The sequence below is a fragment of the Pteropus vampyrus genome, unplaced genomic scaffold (assembly GCF_000151845.1).
Source record: "Pteropus vampyrus isolate Shadow unplaced genomic scaffold, Pvam_2.0 Scaffold86, whole genome shotgun sequence".
NCBI classification, from domain to species: Eukaryota; Metazoa; Chordata; class Mammalia; order Chiroptera; family Pteropodidae; genus Pteropus; species Pteropus vampyrus.
Genome location: NW_011888867.1, coordinates 4,260,871 through 4,266,080, shown reverse-complemented (window position 1 = coordinate 4,266,080; position 5,210 = coordinate 4,260,871). Strand labels below are relative to the sequence as shown.

General features: G+C 47.8%; 1 pseudogene; it reads right to left on the bottom strand.

The window, feature by feature from the left end:
* Positions 1 to 2,003: 2,003 nt before the first annotated feature.
* LOC111742141 lies at positions 2,004 to 2,122 on the bottom strand (annotated as a pseudogene).
* Between the last annotated feature and the right edge of the window lie 3,088 nt (positions 2,123 to 5,210).

The following is a 5,210-nucleotide window of genomic DNA, read 5'->3' as shown; positions in this document are numbered from 1 at the left end:
TGACTATCCTCCACCTCGTTGGGTTATTATGAGCATCAAATGAATGACACACGGGGCAGGGGCCTGTACTGTAAGTCACTAGCGCTTTTTGTCGCAGAGACACTCATCATTACTGTTTGCACCTATTGATCAAAGCATTCCTGTCATACACTTCTCCATGAGCTTCCTGAGCAGAAGCTGGTAAAACAGGGTTGGGACTCCTGCTCCGATAATCCACATGTGGACTGAGCGGGGAGGCGTACGGTTTTGGGGAAAGAGCACCTTAGTCCTCGCTTGACCTCTAACTTGCTGCGTGCCTTTGGGCAAGTCCCCTTCTCTCTGGTCCCAATGCTCCCTCTTCCTCCCTCTTCCTCCCTTTTCCCCCTTCCTTCTTTCAATTGTATTGCTTGAAGATTCTCCCCCCTCCCATTCTATTTTCGTCCCCATTAATTTGGAAGCTATAATACATGCTATTTCTATTCACTTGTAATTATCCTAGAAAATTTCTCATGCGTATTGAGATTCTAATTGTCATCTATGATTTCTGTCTTCACCCTCCGCCCACACAATTTCAAGACCTTAAAATGCTTTAACTCTGTTTGTCCTGTGTTTCGATTCTCTCTTGTTTGTTTTAACCACACAAATTAAACATTTTAAATGGTCGACGTTTGTTTAAATCACTTACGTTCACCTTTTTCTTTTTTTCCCTCACTATTCTTTTTTTACGTCTCAGACCTTCCTGCTGGGCTCAATTTTCTTTGTTTTTAAAGTTTATTCTTTGGTTGTACACTCTGACAGTTTTTGTTTATTTGAAAATGTCTTTATTTTGTTCTCATTCTTGAAAACTAGTTTCAGAGGTTATAGAATTCTCAGGTGACAGCCTCTCTCTCATCTCCTCTGTTTTTTGAAGGTGTTATTCCGCTGTCTTCTGGCTTCTAGAGTTTCTTTGAGAACCCCTGCCATCAGTCTATTTGACTTTATTTATTTTTTTTTTTTAGGTAATCTCTCTTTCATCTCTGGCTGCTTTTAAGATTGTCTCTTTGTCTATGATATTCTGCAGTTTCACTGCTGCGTGTTTAGGTGGAGGTCTCTTTTTATTTATTCTGCTTTCTGAATCTGAGGATTGGAGTCTTTGACGGTTCTGGAAAACTCTTAGCTATTTTCTTTTTGAATTTGACTCTCCATTTTTCTAATAGCTCCTTCTGGAACTCTGATGAGACACAGGTTAGATCTTCTCATTTTATCCCCCATGCTTCCTAATCTCTCACATTTTCCATTTTTTTGGTCTCTCTCTGCTGCGTTCTGGGAAAGGTCTTCTTACCTGTTGTCTAGTTTACTGATGCTCTTCTCAGCTGTGTCTTATATTCTGTTTTACCCATTATTTAAGTTTCTCACAATTAATACACTTTTCATTTCTGGACATTTTATTTGATTCTTTTTCAAATCAGCCTTGGAATTTTTTGTAATCTCATTTTCTTTTTTCGTTCTTTGGTACATATTTTTACATTTTAAACCAGCGGTCCCCAACCTTTTTGGCACCAGGGACCAGTGCCCCTATGAGAATCTAATGCCTAATGATCTGAAGTGGAGCCAAGGTGGTGATGCTGGAGCTGGGGAGAGGCTGCAAATACAGATGAAGTTTGGCTTGCTTGCCTGTCGCTCATCTCCTGCTGTGTGGCCCGGTTCTTAACAGGCTGTGAACCGATACCGGTCTGTGGCCTGGGGGCTGGGGATCTCTGTTTTCAATAGACTGACATATTTATTTATAGTCTATCTCTGACAATTCCAACATCTGCTATCTTTGCAGGTCTAATTATAGACGTTTCTGCTGACTCGTGCTCATGGTGGCTTGTTTCCTCGTATGTTTTGACTTCTTTTTATTGGACATCCATGTTTCTTTCCTTTCTTTCTTTCTTTTTCTTTCTTTCTTTCTTTTTTTTTTTTTTAAGCGAGGCAACCCTTGGTTGACCTCACAGGTTGCAAGGACCTTGTCAGCTTACAATCCCTTATTTTTTTATTTTTTACGCTTACAGCACCTGGTCTTCCTAGGTGGTCTCCCATCCAAGTACCAACCAGGCCCGACCCTGCTTAGCTTTCGCGATCAGACGGGCTCGGGCTCGTTCAGGGTGGCATGGCCAGAGATGACCCATGTTTCTTAGGAATTCTTTGAGGCCTGGCTTTGGCGGGTGTTTCTTCAGAGAAGGTTTGTGTCTGCTTCCACCGGGTGCCACTGCCAATGGTGGGCCAGACTCCTTAGGCCGCGTGAGTGGAGTGGATCCCGGCCCCCAACACGAATGAGGGCGAGCTTGTGGTTAGGCATTCTCATGCAGGGGGGATTTTTCTGCCCTGTTTTCTCTTTCCCACCAGAGCCAAGGCAGGATTTTCTTAGTCCATGTTGGGAGGGCCCCACTTTCTGCAGGGGCGGCAAATGTGATGTCCCACCTTGCTCAAGCTCAGACTTTGTCTCCCTAATACAGCCTAACAAAGTCCAGGCTTTGGGTTGACCAGATGCCCCCAGGAAAGTGCCAACTCCCTTCTCTGGAATTGCATTTCTTGTCCCTTCTAACTCCTGCAGGTGTTCTTCACTTTCCCACAAGCTATGCATGAAAAAAAAAAAAAAACGTTAAACAGTTTACCCATCAGTTTTAATTATCCTGTGTTGGGAAGATAACTTGAGATTCGAAGTCAGCCATACGGTCCGGTTTTATTTTTTCTTCATTCATATGCTTATTCACACGACCAGCATTTCCTGGAGCACCTACCAGGGGCCAAGTTCTGGGTTAGGCAAAGCGGATCCAGAGATGAATCAGACACAGTTCCTGCCCTTGGGATCTCACCATGAAGTAAAAGCCCTTACACAGTGACTGGATGGTGTCGGGAGAAATAATTTGAATTACACAAAAACAACCGCTGCCGTTTATTGAGCATCTCTTCACAGTACAAAGCACTGCACCAAGTACTCCATAGTTATCATTTCAGAGACTTCTCTTGACAACCCCACGGGGGAGGTGGTATTATTAACCCCCTGATGGGGAAACAGAGGCTCAGAGAGGTTAAGTAACTTGCCTGAGGTCACATAGTCGCAAAATCGTAGAGCCATAATTGGAAACTAGGCCACCTGGCTTAGGAGCTGGGATCTTAACCTCTGTGCTGCGGGATGGTCCTCCACCTTCCTATCCTTGAAGACAGTTGTTCCCCTCATCCTTAGCCCCTCGCTCAACCACCTAGCCCATCAGTGACTTCTTAGCCCTGCCGCGATTCTGGGCCAGATGCATGTGCAGGGGCCTGACTCCCTCCCAGACTGTCCTTAGAAAGACCTCCCCCTTGCCAAGAAGTAGCTCTAGAAAAAGGATATGGCCAGGGCAGCCTCATTCATATTCTCTCCTCTGTCATTTTGGCAGGGACAGTGAGGTCCTTGGGGAGGAGGATGGTGCACCTGGCAAGAGGAGGGGTCTTATGGCATCTTTCACGAGGGTGGGTTTAGCCTAGCAGAGGGGTCGGGCTGGGGTGAGGGGATGCGAGGCGTCTTCAGTAGAGGTTCCCAAAGAATGAGGAGGTGTGGCCTGGAATAGGTGAAGAGTGGGAGGACTGGGTTCCCACCCACAGGAGGTCAGAGCCAGGGCCGCCTTCCAGCTGGGGCTGACTCCTTTGGGCCTATCGGGGGGAGGGGGGTGGTGGAGGATATTCTTTACAACCAGCCTGACCAGTCCTGTGTGTGTGCATATGCACACGCACTCACGTGCACACACACACACAAATCTGTGTACTCCCTAAGGAAGGACTGGATGGTCTGAGTCATCTCTGTCCCCAGCACACTTAGCTGAGAGTCTGGTTCTCAGCTACAGATATCTGTTCAACAGATCACAGTTGTGCGTATTAAAATTTTTTAAATTACATATGTTACACCTGAATATATGCTCACTGTGCCATTCAAGCACGAAGGAAGCATATTATGGAGAAAAGGAGAAATTCCCTTCTTTATCCCGCCCCCACCTCACCCCTCACAAAGGTCACCACTGATAGCGATTTGGTGTCTCCTGCCAGATGGTCTTTCGGAATGCACGAATTTGTACCCTCATGGAGCAGACCACCACACACACACACACACACACACACACACACACACACACACACCAGGGTCCACCATGCACGCTTTTACTTTGGCACCCACAGGTCTGGAAGAACCTCCATTCTCCCCCTGTTGCTAGGTCATTCTGCCCACTCCCCACCCCCTCTGAGGCACAGGGCTCACCAAGGACTCTGAGTGGGAAAGAAGAAGCTGCTCCCATTCCCAGCATTCCTCCTCTGACAAGAGGAAGTGGGTGGGGCAGGGGAGGCTAGGGAGGGTGGGAGGGGTCCTCAGAATTGGGGGGGTCCCCAGGAGGGGGGTCCCCAAAGGGTAGAGAGAAGAATCAAAAGACCCAAGATCGTCTGCCTTTTCACGGAACCTCTTCCCTGAGGTCTTCCCCCTCCCCTTTCTCCCTCCTTGTCGTCAACACTCCTACCCCACCCCCACCCAAACAGGGTCCCAGCCTCGCATCCCCGGCTCTGATCTGGAACCCTGCACGGAGGTCTCAGCTTGCTCTGAAGGCTTGTCATGTCTGCCTTTAATGAAGTTTAATTATCTTCCAAGATGCGATGAATAATTATAAATCTTTTCAAGATGCAATCACACGGGTTCATGCTTCATTAACGGTGGAAAATCAATTGTAATTCGCGTAATTCCTCTCTTCTGGAGATCAGTCTGTTTGTACACGCACTCCCCCTTCTCACCTCACTTTGTCTCCCCCAAGAAGCATATTGGATGCCGGGCTTTTTCCTTCCAAACTGATGAGCCTTGTGTGTGTGTGTGGTGGGCGGGGGCAAGGCCCAGGTGGAGGAGAGAGGGAAAGATGGTCCCAGAGGGGTGCAGGATGTGGTAGATACTTATAAGAGGCAGGGAGAGCTGGGAGAGGGGAGGAGAGGGGAGGAGAGGGGAGGGATGGAGAGGAGTGGGTAGGGGAGGGGAGTGGAGGGAGAGATGGGGGAAGGGGTGGCGGGAGGGTCCTCGGCTGCATTAGCCACATTTCAAGTGCTCATTCGTCACCCGTGGCTAGTGACTGGCGAATTGGACAATGCGTATATAGACATTTCCAATCAGCACAGAAAGTTCTGTGGGACGACGCAGGGCTAGGGTCCCCAGGCATGCTGGCACCCACCAGTTATCACGAGCTGCCCTGACTCTGTGATAG